The following is a 14308-nucleotide window of genomic DNA, read 5'->3' as shown; positions in this document are numbered from 1 at the left end:
CCTATGAGGGAAAGAAAGTGCTTCAGATGTCTGTTTAAGTATAGTGTGCACCAAGAGATTGACTTCTTCTTCGGCAATCACACGTAGCGGAGTAAGATTGTCTTCCATAAACACGGTTTTAACAATGAGTCCGTAAGTGACTGTGGAGGCCAGTTCTGGATCCACACGTCCTTCCACAGTGGGGACATTGGTTTCTGGGCGGGAGCTGATCACGGTGTGGATTTGCCAAGCGTGCCTTCCTCCTAGCACGTTTCTCCCTTGCATCCTGAGTTCAAGTGTCTTCAAAGCCCATGACACCTTTGGTAAAGGCTCTTCTCCAACTGCAGCCCTTGCAGACCAGTGTTTCCCAGTAGTCAGTGTTTATACTACATTTTTTAAGATTTGCCTTCAGACAGTCTTTAAACCTCTTTTGTTGACCACCAGCATTACGGGTTGACTGTGGCATAACCTTAAAAGTACTTTCCCCAGCTGCCGGTCTGTTCATTGCAGGGCTTTCTCCTGCTGCATTTGCTAACAAGACAACAATATCCTGTCTGCCTGAAGCACTGGTAGCTCACCTGGTGCCCTCCAGATGTTGCTGGCCTATAATTCCCATAATCCCCGGCGGTTGGTTCTGCTCTCTGGGGCTGATGGGAGGCCAGTACATCTCACGGGCACCACGTTTACTACACTTGCCTTGAAGACTGTGGCAGCATCACTTTTTAAAGTGCTATAGGTGCGTCTATGAGCGAAGCAGGAGGCAAATCACGGCGGGTTAGCTGTGTCACAAGAACCCTCTTTTTCCTGTAGGGACACGAGGGCGGGAAAGAAAAAGTCTTGTGGGCACTTTAGACTTATTGTGGCGTCAAGAGTAGCTCCGCCCGCGCCCTTCTCTCACGCAACGTGGGTAGTGTCGTCGTGTCACCAGAAAGGCGATAAGCCCGCTCGTTTCAGCACAGCGCCAGAGCGCCCGTCTGTGCGTGTGTTTATTTGTGTGTGAGAGACGGCAGGAGAGAGCGGCTTCTCCTCAGCCGCGCTCCAGGACCCCGCCAAATATTGCGCGCTCGGGGACTCCGGCGTGACGCGAGGGCTTCTCCGCCCCTGCCTCTCCACAGAACGGCCCCCTTGGCTCTCCGGAGACATAAACTTTTCCCCTCCCCTTGCGGGGACTCGCCTGGCGTGTGGAGAGGGAGCCGCTGAGATCCGCTGCGGAGGGAAGGAGGGACTGTCGCCCGGTCCTGCCCTGCCCTCCCTTTCCTTCCCCTTTATATGCAGCGCTGAACGGTCCGCGCGCCTCGGGGACACGCGCTTCGTGGGACTTCCAGAGGCCGGGACCCTTGGGCGCGCCAGGTGTTCTCAGGTACCCGCTTCGCTCCCCCTCCTCCCCTGCCTCCTGCCATTTGCCCCGCCGGAGTTTCCTCGGCTTTCCAGACCCAGCTGCTCCGCAGGGCGGGGAGGAAACGGACAGAGCCGCGTCGCTCTGACGGGTCACTAGCCGCGAATGCCCTGCTTGACCCCGGTGGCGTGCCTTTATTTTGACGCGAGCGAAAGTAAAAAACGGGCGGCGGAGAGGAGGGCGACTGTCACCTGAGGCGGAAATGAACACACATGAACCCAGGAACGTCTCTGCTCAGCAGCCCAGGCGCCTTTTTCATATTCTCGCGCTTGGAGGGACGACGTCTTCCTCGGACCTCCCTGCTGGTCTCGCTGCCTCGTCTCTCACTCGCCCCTGACGCGCAGCGAAAGATGGTTCTGCCTTTCGTCTCTTGCATTTATTAACTCCGCAATAGGCTTCTGAAGCTGGGTTTGTTTAAGTTAGACTCCCCATAACTTTCCCCCTTTCCTGTAAGGCTATTTAACCCCACGAATATTCTGCCTTTCATATTTACAAGCGAAAGTTACAAATACGGTAACTATGGGTGTGTGCCAGCCAGCCAGCCATGCATGCCCTCTTCCAGCACATTCCCTTCCGCCCCATTCTTCCTGGACCATGTTCCATTCTTTCTCCCGCCCGTTTTTCTCTGTACTTTAAAACAGTCAGTCAGCACTGAAGGTAATATAATGGTGGGGGGCGGCAGTGCCTAATGGTAATGCCGGCTAAGTTTAGCATGAAACAGCTGGAACTGGTGGTGAGGAAAGGCAGTCAAAGGCAAAAGGTAAATAGCAGCCTGTCTTCCCATCCCATTGGCCAGTGACTTCTCCGCCTCTAGTAGTCAGAGGTGTACCTAGGGTCCCTTGCACTCTTGGCAAAGAGCTGCATTGTTGCCCCCCCCCAATCACTTTATTGCAATAGCCACATTAGATATTACATTTTACATGACCCAAATACTCAAAAGCGTCTGGAGTGAGGGCAAGGCGAGAAGGAAGGGCAGAAAAATTCACACGCCTTTGTGCAGTTTGATGTCGCCACAACAGTGGCAGCATGATAAATACCATACATTCCATAGTCTGATAGTTGATTTTTGGTGGTGGTGGGAAAGCAGTTTCGCCAACTCCTCGGTACACCTCTGCTAGAAGTGCATCCTCTTCTGAGCTTTGCCGCTTTGCAGGGGCAAGGGGAGTGGGTGGGTAGTGTATAAGCAGGAGAAGGCGGTGGCTCTCTTGTCCACCCTACCTGGGCCTGTGTGCTAGCTGTTAAGCTTGTCTGTTTGCTCTTTGTGGGCAGTGCACTGTAGCAGAGTGCTGGCCACAGAAGGGGCAGCCACCTCTCCTTCTCACTCAATCACTTGCACTCTGGATATACTGGGGTTGTGACAGGGCCCAATGAATTTATGTAACGTAAAACATTTGAAAGTCCATTTTTTCTTGCATAGTCTTAGTTTGGGTGTGGCCATAGGGGTATGGCTAAGTGGACTGTTGTGCTGAACTCAAGCACTTCTAAATTTACTACTACATCATTGTGTGTTTTCATTGCTGGTATTTTAAGTTGTAATCCACCTTGAAATGGTATATAAATGCAGTAGACAATTTCACATGCAACAAGGCCTACTTATCTGTAATATCAGCAGGTGCCTGTTTCCATCAGCATATTCTTGATAGCAGCCAATGGGGGGGGGACTGCTGCTCCCGTTATAGAAGTTATGATCATGATCAACTGATTTACATATGAGGTGGTTAGATGTTATTGAACTACAACCCCCACCAGCCCTCAGCCAGCATAGCTAATGGTCAGCAGAGATTGGAGTTGTATTTCTAGCACTTTTGGAGGACCACAGGTCCCCCCTCCCAACATACATACATTAACTTTTTTATGTCATGATATGTTTCTCCATGTAAGTGTTGATATATGTATGGCTCAGAAAGGCTTGGTGTGTACACAGAACCAAATGTTGTAGGAACAAACTCCTAGAGTACACCATGAAGATAGAGTACACTCCTAGAGTAACCCCACCCATCTTAACAGATGGTAAAGCATTACTGTTGTTTACCTCTTCCTGTCTTTGTGTAACCACAGCAATCTATTTTGACCATTAGCCAATGTAAATTTTTAGCAGCTGCATGAGGGAACTCAACATGGATGCTTCCAGATAAGCTTGTTCGGTGGAGGCTGGTCCATTAGGACAGGTGGGACATTGCCCACTTTAATAATTAGGTTTGTACAATTGCTGGTGCTCATGTTAAGGGCCGGCTCACACGTGAGGCAGACTGAAGCAACTGCTTCAGGTGACAGAATCTCACGGGATGAAACTCCTATGGGCTGCTGCCAGGGTTGCGTGATGGCAGTTTCTGGTGAGAACTTGCAGAATCTCATGAGAGTTCTATGAGATCTTATCAGAAGCTGCTGCAACAGCCTGTAAGTGAGGCTTCGGTGGAGTGGGGACAACTTCTCATTTCATTTCAGGCAGTGAAATGGGATGGGCTACCCCTGCTCATTTTATTTATTTAAAAACAAATTTCCAAGTTTCCCAAATTAATGCATTCTTTCCTTTTAACTCTTACCTTGAGTTCTTCACATGATTTAGCGTTGGCATTAGGGGAGAGCAGCACTCTTTTGTGTTTAATAGCTGTGGGGCAGGCATAAATAATTATGCAAAAAGAAGTGCATTTGGATGAACTTGAACTGAACATACGTCCATTATTTTTAATAGGTTTACCCTATGTAAAGTTTAGTTGAATCTCACCCTAGACTGAGAGTAAAGACGATACCCTTTTATGCATGTAGTTGTGGTGTGAACACCTCTTTATCGAGAAACAGATTGGTTCTAGTCAATTCCCCTTTAATGTCTTACAACTGTACTTGTAATACAACCAGTAGTTTATTTTCATCTGCATATGTGGCTATACGTACAGAATTAAAGCAGAATAGTATAAACCACTTCTACCATTCCTCAGGGATTTCTTTCACTACAGCTTGTTAACGTTCACTTTTTACCAGTGGGGTAAGCAGCCATTCATTGCTAGTAATTTTCCAGCTTTGACACTGTAGATAATTGTTAAACTATTAAATTGTAGATTGTGATTTATAATGTCCATAATGGCAACAATCTCTAAGCATTCACTCTGTTCTGTCACTGGAAACGTACCCTAATCTCTTGCAGCATAAAATACAGTACAATGACTTGTAATGACACACATATCTTATTACCTGCTGGTAATAAGCTATCAACAAGGATGACAGTTTAATTATATAGTACATCTCCTGCTGGCAAATGACTAGCTCCCAAATATTTCTGCTGCTCTTCACCATTTTTTTAAAGAAAACTTGACTCAAAACTCTGGGTGCCTTAAATTGAATTTTTACTTAATATGTTGATGATGGGTAACACTAGTTTCAAACCACTTCACTGGTGTTTTTATTTATTCAAAATATTTATATACTGCATTTTATTAAAACATCTCAAGGCAGTTTACACACACACACACACACACACACACACACACACAGTCTAGCAATGTTAATAGCCAGTACAGAATTTAATTTAAAATGTTATGACAACTGGTTAGCATGGTCTTAGTTGTATAAGCACCAGTAGGTGGTGTTGTGTTAGGGAGGTTAGAGGTGAAAGTTAGAATTCTTTTACCTCTCCCAACATAGTTTCTCAGCTGTTATTCCTATGTGGTGTCAGAGTAGAGATGATCCATAGTGTTCAGACAGTCTCACAAAACAGAAAGTAGGGCACAGGTTTCCATTCAAGGCATTCTAGGAATTTCCAATTCCTGCGGTCAGTGTTTATTATTGTTGTTACATTAACAGACAGAGGAGAGCCCTGGAACTGAGAGAGCCTGCAGGATGAAGGCACAACTTCTGCAGAAAAGAAGAGTTGTGTGAAAAAAGACAGGAGAGGCCTGGAACTGAGAGAGCCTATACAAATCCACAAGGGTAAGTCCAGTCCGCCCCTATCCGCTTTGATTGTAGACATTGCCACCCTATCCCCAGTCTGCTTCCAAGTTCTGCCCACAGCAGAATTTGATTTCCACCACCCTGAAACCTAGCCATTTAGGATAAGCAGATCTCAAAGGTTTCCCCAGCCATCCGGCCTTGACCAGCAGGTATAGGAAAACTAAGTATACTCTTTTTTGTGTATACCATGGCCTCATCAGTAGAGAATCCTCTCAAGGAAACTCACCGAAGTTGAGATGAAATAGTTTAAAACAGTTAAAGAAGAGTTAGATGACCACTTACCACATTACTGCAATACAGGTGGACTTGCTGTTTGCATGGGGGTTGTGTTCCTGCCCACCCCTCCCGCATGTCCGCAGAGCATGGCTTTCGGGCCGCTTCTAGGTCCATGGCAATGAACAGGTGCACAGTCACTGACTGTAAAATCTGTTCCTGCAAGCAAGCAAGAGGAGAGTCGGTTTCTCACTTCATCACTACCCTTGTATGCCGACATCCAGCACTGTGGATATGGGGAGATGAGTAAGGCACTAATTCAAGACAGATTGGTAGTAGGCTATCAACATTTAGCGTAAGAAATCCCTATGGCCATATGATGGCAACATGCTGTTTTCTACTTTTCTGCTCATGGTGGGAGTGATGGAATGTCTGGGAAAGTTTGGGAGGGTTCTAGCTTCATAACTGCTTTTAACTAGGTCAGTACAATTTTTTAGGGAAGTAAAAAGGACAAAGTCACAAGATATGGGAGTTGGGTGCTAGTAGCCTCTTGGTAGCTTTTTCTGACCATTGCAGTGTAGTGTTTATGGGTGATTAGTAAGGAGCATTAAGAAGTAACAGAAAGGTTACAGAAGTAACAGAAACCCATTTGAGCTGGGTTAAAAAGTTTCTGGGCAGACAAAAATTATGCTTTGCTTGCTTCTAGCTAATATCTGAGGCCAAAGTTAAAGTCTGATGTATGTAGAAAAATGAAATATCTTGCTAATGCCTGGTGTATGAAACAAAATGAAATGTCTTTTGTTTTCTTCTCATGTTCCTATCACAGTCAAGGTATTAATAACCACCTGTTTTCTTGTAAGTAGAAAATATAAATATAAACAAAATATGACAACCATAGAATATTAACTGGCAGATGTTTTAAAGAAGAATTACCTTTATTTTATTGATAAGCTTAGATTTAATTTGCTTTCTTTTAAATTGGGGACTCCTAGTAGTGATTAATGATCCTTAAGCGAAAAGAACCAGAAAGATAAATCAGTTCCTTGTGTGGGAGCTTTAATCTATTGGACATTGGCAGCGTAAGAAATGCTCCGTTGCTGGCAAAGCAAAATGCCCTATTATGATTTATGCACCTGTTATGGCTTGTGGCTTTTTTTGCCTTGGGAACTTTGTGAGTTTGGTAACAGCTCTATTTGAAATTGTACACTGAGCAAAATAAGAGAATTGGGATAACTGAATTTTCTTTAGTAACTTTTTTAAAAAATAAAAAAGTAAAAGCACATTGCTGTATTTAAAATAATAAATTAATATGATAACCAAATTTGCTGAGGAAGATTTGAGCACACATCAAGCATACACATGAGAATGTGTGGTTAAAATGTCCAAAGCCCTTAAGATTTAATTGGGTCCCGAGACAGTTCTACTCATGTATCCTGTTTCAAAATGTATTTATTTGAAAGTAAGTCTAATTACCGGTAATTTAGTAGAGCTTGCTTCTCAGTAAGCATCCTGAAGACTTTTATCTATATATGAGATCCTTAAGAATTTGAAAAATGAGATAATGTCTTTGGTAGGTATTGAATAGTGGGTAGACATGGGAGACGACACAGCGATTTCTCCAAAGCAGCTCTTTATTTTGTAAGCTGGAACAGAAAACTGAACAGCAAACAGCTCAGCCGGCCTGCTTTTATAGGCAGCTAGCTGTCAACATTGTAGCAACAACAACCCAGGGTTTCCCGCCTAAAATAACTGACGTGGACCTGAGTGAAAACTATCTACAGTATCCCCCTGCTGGCCCAGGGTGAGAACTTCTGTACATAACAGTAGGCATTTTACGTGGTTTGTGTAGAACAAAATGTGAGTGCAAATAGAGCAATATGAAACGAAGAAACAAAAACACTGGTTCTTCAATAATAAAGAACAGTAAACATTAAAAAGCTTGAACAGAGAATACCCTGCAATTGCAGAGATCTTCAGATTTGCTGCAATGTGACCTGTCACTTTGCTTATGGCACACTGTGAACTTATTTCATTGTAGAATCTTCAATGGTGTCACATAATTTTTGCTATGAGCACTGGGATCCGATTTATAGCCTGGCAAGAGAACAATAACAACAGCAAAATTCTAGATGTCTAGAAAACTTCAAATTCATTGATTTCCTAGTTAAAATGATTTGAGAGGCTACCTGTGATTTTAAATGACTGTTCAGATTTCCCCTCCATTTCTGTTTCCTTTCCCTGTTGTGTCAGATGTCTTCTTATATTTTTTGCAGCTTTTAACGTTCTTTTTAGAATGCAAATAGACACTGTCCGTATTTATTTCTGTTCCATGCTTCCTTACTTTTAAGGCACTTTATAAACAAAAATGCAACCTCTTTTTTAGTTAAAAATGTCCCCAGAACAGACTTCCTGTTTCCTGACGAGTGAAATGGCTGCCACCCATGAGACTGGACCCCCAGTAGTGCCAGAAATCCAGGGCTAATATGAGTGTAATTAGCTCTTTCAAACCCCCCCCCCAGGGTAGGGGAGCTTAGCCGCCCACAGATCGTCCGTTATCAGCCTCTCGTAACAAGATGCAGGGACTGGGACACTGGGCGTTGCATGGCACAAACTGGGAACTCTCCGGGGTCAATCTCTCGAGTGGGGAATACCTGTTTTCTAAAAATTAAAAAGATTTGGACAAAAATCTTTCTGGACAGAAAGAGGTAAAGGGAAAATCTGCTAAACTACATAGTCGCTGGAGGTCAAGCTTTGGACTTCAAAAAGACTCCCATCTTGGTGTTTCGATTAATGTGGTGAGTGGCTGCCGTATTTTTGTATTTGTTATATCAGCTATTTAATGATTTGGCGAACCTCACCAAGAAATAATTAATTACCTAAAGGAAACACAGGAGGGGTAAAATTTATTGGATATATGGCACCACGGTCCTTGGTGGAGAGTCCTAATTAAAATTGGCAGAATAAGATCAGATATGAAAATGGCTTTGGCTGAGGAGGAAAGATGGCGCTGGTAGCAGCTGTGACGCAGCAAGAAAAAGAAAAACAAGGAACCTCCTTTATCTGAGGGAGGCCGGAGATACTTTGTAATTTGAACTACAAAAGGGATGTACTTTACAAAAAATGCATGTGCTCACACGGAATATTTTTATATATGTTTGAAAAGAGAGTGACGGTGAATTCTGGATGCCTACTAGCTCTCCAGGGGCCTGGAGAGCGAGCGTGGTTGTTTTTTGGAGAAACTGGGAACAATCTTTATATAATTTATTGACTGTCAAGTACACCCCATGGTATAGAACTTGAAACTATCAGCTTGTTATGAGAGATCAAAGTCAACATGGCGTCATTAATTTCAACCTCGTATGGAAGCCCAGAGCAAGAAATGGTAGAGAAAGGAGGGGCTATTGAAAGAGGACTGTGTTTCCAAATAATAAGACTGAGAACAATATGGAATAAAAATTTGCCTCCTACGTGATTATAGAAATATGGAATCATCAAACAAAACAAGATGGAGAGTCCTATACCAGAGACTGATTGAGAGATACGGGAAGAAAGCAGAAAATAAATGAAGGACAGTAGCTCTTGGAATTCAGAACACGGGAAGTCACCCTTTGAAATTATTTAATTCGGACTTTATAATTGGCTGTATTGGTGTTTTTCTATGTGGCAAGATTTGGTTTGATTTGTTATGAATAAAAATTATTTACAAAAAAAGTCATATGCTTTAATTAGTGAATTAAGAAAGCTTTCCGCTCAATATCATGAATAAGTTGAACCTTTTCACAATATGAAATGAATATGAGATACTTCCCCCCTCAGCAATACTTATAATACAGGAAGTGAACCTCTATGGACCACTGCAATACCTCCCCACTAGTCCTTGACTGATGTTGCACTGAGTGGACGGAGCTGAGTCAAATCTGGCCATGTCAGGTTGGCCCATTTGTTCATGATCAAATAATGAATCACCCTGGTTCTATCAAGAACCAACATGGAATTCAGCAGCAGAACCAGCAGATTGTTGGGGGCAGTGGCAGAGCACTGATAAGTACCACAAATAAGAGGGAACTCAGTGGGTGATATTAGGCACAAGCACCTATCACCACTCCTTCAGAATCTCCCTCTGCTATGCCTGCTCCTCCTCTTAATCCCTGAGATAGGCTATCCTACAACATTCATCCAATCTCTGTCTCCTGAGGCACATAGAACACCCTGCTAAAACAGTTCATACACAGTTCTTGTACATAAAACACCCTGCTAAAACAGTTCATACACAGAATTTATCATGCCTCTAGGTCACACAGGCATCAACACATGACAGCCAGATCTCACAGGACCTGCCATAAATACACCTATCTTCCATCTGAGCAAATTATATGGTATACAGTGTTCCACCTTATCTCTCACCTGGGGCATAAAACCATCTCTTCTCTACACCTGCCTCAAACCCAGAGGCAGGAGTGCCAACTTGGCCCCATGACTATGGGTGCTCGGGGCCATGGGTGCCATGCAGTGTTCATGGCCCTGGCACCAAAATTTGTGGGTGCCCGACTCCTTCATAGGGAATTTTGTGGGTGCTTGGGCACCCAGGGTCCCAGGAAGTTGGCACCTATGCCCAGAGGATATAAACTCTCAAAGACACCTCAGTCTCTCACAGTACAGAACCCAAAAGCACAAAGCCTATGTATTTCATGCATTCTCTCATCCCAATTTGTGCTATATTCAGTAAACAAATATCAAATATTCATTGTTCATTTTGCTGTTCATCTCATTGTTCATCTTGCTGAAGATAAAATTAAATGCCTGAAAAGGTCACCAAATACTGCATCTTACATGACAGATAAATTATTTCTACCTATTAGCAGTTAATGTATTTTGTTTTGGATACTTGCATGACTAAATCACCAAGTACAATTGACATCAATGACTTTTAGCAGCATACTGACAGTTGCTGAAACTGTCTTATTCTTTTATTTCCATTTTGAGCATGATTGACATTATGAGAAGTGGCACATAATCTTGCCGCTTAAAAATGATTGTTGCCAGCATCTATTTTTAATTAAAGCATGTCACCAGAATGGAACATAGATTTATGGCTGCGCAATGCTGATCACACATGCATACACATCATCCAAGTGCCCCCCACTTCACATCTTCATTTTTTCACATTTGTTCTTATAACACCCCATATAAACCTGCACAAATTCTTTGCTCATTCCAAAAGGGTGGGGAGGACTCAGATGGGAGAAGTGTTACAACTTGCTGAACATTTGCTCACCAACAAAGGGAAATGACTTGCAAATGCCTGAGGTTTTATGGCTGTCCTTAGAAAACGATGCATAATTTATGTGCCACATAAATATTGTAATTCCTTCATTTAAATGTCCTAATAACTTAAAGCACTGCATAATGAGGGCAAAACCTACCGTTTAGTATCAAACTGTACTTTTAAGTAGCATGGATATCCATACCTTCAAATATTCCTTTCTAGAATACACCCCTTCTTTCTTAGGATAGTTGGTTCTCACAACACGATAAGCCAAACTATGACACCATGCAAATATGCAGGCTCCCAGAAAGAAGCTTGCTACCTCTTTCCTTTTCCTAGGCCTTTTTATTTCTCCTGAGCTGAGCTAAGGTTTGGCTTTGCATGTTACCTGAACCTGGGCTTGTGTTTTAATTGAAACTGAATCCTATAAATACCGTAGTGTTATGTGTTCCAAGTTCTCAAGTCCAGGAGGTGGGAAGATGGCTTGTTCTGGACAGGGTTGCACTCCCTTGGAAGGTAGCAGGTTTGCAGGTTTAGGATACTCCTGGATCCAACATTGTCACTTGAGGCCTAGGTGGCCTTGCTGCCTAGGAGTGCCTATTTCCAGTTACAATTGGTTTGCCAGTTGTAGCCATTTTGGGGCAGTGATGACTTGATTACAGTACTCTACGCTCTTGGAACGTCCAGCTTGGATTACTGAAATGTGCTCTGTGTGATGCTGCCCTTGAAGACAACTTGGAAATTTCAACTGGTTCAAAATGCAGTGGCTTGAGACTGCCTTTGGAACTCATATGACTCATTTCAAAAACAGCTGCATTGGCTGCCAGATCTGGCAGCCAATGCAGCTGTTTTTGAAATGGGTCTTCTTCTTCTTCTTTGAAGAAGATCCATTTCTGAAACAGCTGCATTGGCTTCTTTGAAGACAATATCAATTCATGACCGCCAATGCTTCTCTTCATCCTAAATGCCTCTTTCCCATGTGTATTGTTATGCACACCCCAAAACTCAAATGATGAGGTTTCGAGGATGCAGTACATACTCAGGTTTTGTTTCCTTTGAATGAGCTCACTTTGTAAAATGTATGTTTATTTACAAATATACAGCTAGAGCATAATATGGAGGTACACCATGAAACTACTACAATGGTTAGTCCAAAATCCTTTGTTCTTCTATAAAATCAGGAGGGCGTCATGTTGGCTATCTATTGGTTTACGGAGCAGCAAGAACCTTATGAGTCTTTCGGAGCCCAACTCAGTGCTCCATGTGTCTTCCTTATCCCTGTCTAAAATTGCAGCTTCTTCATAACCAGATTGATGGAATAATCTCCCACAGGGCAGAGGAAGGTAGGAGAAAAAAGACATGTCCTTGTCCAATAGTCTTGCCGTTTCCTCATTATTCAAGGAAATATGGTCTTACTACACTTGGTGCTTCTGGCAAACTATAACCTCATTTTACTTAACTAAACAAACGAAGAGTGTTCCTGGACAAAACTTGCCTTACAGGTTTCAGGCTCATCAACCCTCTTTCTTGGAACCAAGAACTACACAGTTGAAAGCTACCCTAAGCAGTGTTAGAAACTGAGATATGAAATCTAGGAGCTAAATGGCACCTTAAACCTATGTTATGGGCACAACAATGAAATGTTTAGTTGTGGGGTTTTTTATGACAAGAATACAAAGCTGAAAAACGAATGAGCGGCAGCTAAAATATTATGTTCATTTTTCACATGGCCTAGTCCTTCTCCTGCCCACCTCCCTAATATTCTTAAGGGGTCTCTTCTCCAGCCTTCAGAGAGTAGGTCTTTTTCTGCCTCCCCACTTCCACCTTCCTTTCCTTCCCCTCTGCAGTTTTAATCTGAAATCCTAGGTGCAGTACTGTGCCCAGAGCTTAGAAACTGCTTGTGTTAATGAAATTCCCTGTCGCAAAATGCACCTAGAACAATGTGAGTTTCAAACACTGACCCTAAAATATATTCCAACCTAACATCCAAATCCAAAACCTAGTTATTTGTTGTAGTTGATGGTCTGCATTGGTTGCTGTGTTTATAGTTTTATAATCTTGGTGGTTCTTGTTTTGGTTTTACAGCACCTTGCCCTGTGATTCCTTGTTGATGAAGGGCAGGTTAAAAATTACTTTGAATTAACTAACGGTATGTTGGGTCCTTGCATTTATTTATAGAAGGCACTCCTAATTCTTCTCATCCTTTTTTGCCGGGCTAACTGGACTCCCTCTTGTCACATTTTTTAAAATAAAAAAAGCATTCTTCTAAAACATTCATGATTTATAGTAATTAAAAGTATTCAGGATGCACCAAAATGAATGAGGTATTTCCTTTTTTGGCTGGAGTAACTATTCTCTACTAATTCTGAATGTGCTGTTTGTTCCAACAATTTTTTCAAATAGTCCCCACAAAATCTTGTATCTGATTGGTATATTTATATGTTTAATTAACTGAAAGATTTGTAGGCTTCGTTTCAAACAAAAGGTTTCACAGAACTCAGCTACATTAGTAAAGAAATAACGATTTGAATGTGCAGACAACAGACAACACCAGATGGTGCCAGAGAGCTAGAAATTTTTATATGCAATTTTCCATAGGGTTTTTTTCTCTCCTTTTGTTATAATGATCCAATTTCTGATTTATTTATAGTTGTTTTTCCCTGTGTGTAGATCCACCCTCCATGTATCACACAAACAATACATACCAACAAAGAAGGCATAATACAGTTTTAAACCAAATAAAAGCAAACACTTCATTACCACTAGTAGGCAGCACCTACTAAGAGTATTCTGACATAATATGGCCATGCCAAAAAGCAAAACACACCCACAGACAGGCCATTAAAGGCAACTGTAAAAAAAGTAGGCCTTTAAAACCCATGTAAATATTTTGTGGGATGGAGCGTGCTGAACTCCTCAAGGAATTGAGACCCATAACCGTGGGGCTACTGCCAAGAAATAGTGTGAATCTTCAGTCTGCTAGACAAAAAAAAGACCCATTGATTATTTCAAACTAAGATCTTATTCACCTACCTTCCATTTCTAGCTTCAGTTAATCATTGCTGCTCTGTTCTCCTTCTGCCAGTGTGGTATTGGGCTTAACTATTTGTTTTCGCTTTCTTCTTTTTCTTTGCATTTATCTAAATCTAACCTCATTTGTCCCCTTTCCCCCCACCTATCCATTGTCCTTTAATGGTCATGGGTAACTATGCTGAAAGTTGTTCAGTACTTACTGTTGATGAAGACATAGCCCATGGTGACTCCAAGAGCTCACTAGTTATTTTAGACAGGCAGTAACACGGAGGCACATAATTTCCTAAATAACGCAGCAGTGGGAGCTAGAAGCTCAAAGCAGTACAAGGTTTATTGATTTTTTTTAAAGTGTCTTTGGAGGCATATTACAGTAAAGATTGAAAGCTAAAAATCCGAGTCCATGCTGAGCAAGGATGTGAATGGAAAGAGTTGTGCTTTGGTGTAGCCAAGAGAGAGGCTATTACTGACCGTGGTCA

At 42.5% G+C, this 14308-nt stretch overlaps 1 protein-coding gene across 1 annotated transcript in view; it reads left to right on the top strand.

The window, feature by feature from the left end:
• The first annotated feature begins 1224 nt into the window (after positions 1-1224).
• Positions 1225-14308, top strand: part of IL15 (interleukin 15) — a 28612-nt gene continuing 15528 nt past the window's right edge. The window contains exons 1-2 of the mRNA XM_053403303.1: positions 1225-1339; positions 5174-5299. The gene's annotated coding sequence lies outside the window, so the exon portion shown is untranslated. The remainder of the gene's footprint in view (positions 1340-5173; positions 5300-14308) is intronic.

The sequence above is a fragment of the Podarcis raffonei genome, chromosome 9 (assembly GCF_027172205.1).
Source record: "Podarcis raffonei isolate rPodRaf1 chromosome 9, rPodRaf1.pri, whole genome shotgun sequence".
Taxonomy (NCBI): Eukaryota; Metazoa; Chordata; class Lepidosauria; order Squamata; family Lacertidae; genus Podarcis; species Podarcis raffonei.
Note: the sequence above shows the minus strand (reverse complement) of the source record. Positions and strands in the feature narration are given on the sequence as shown.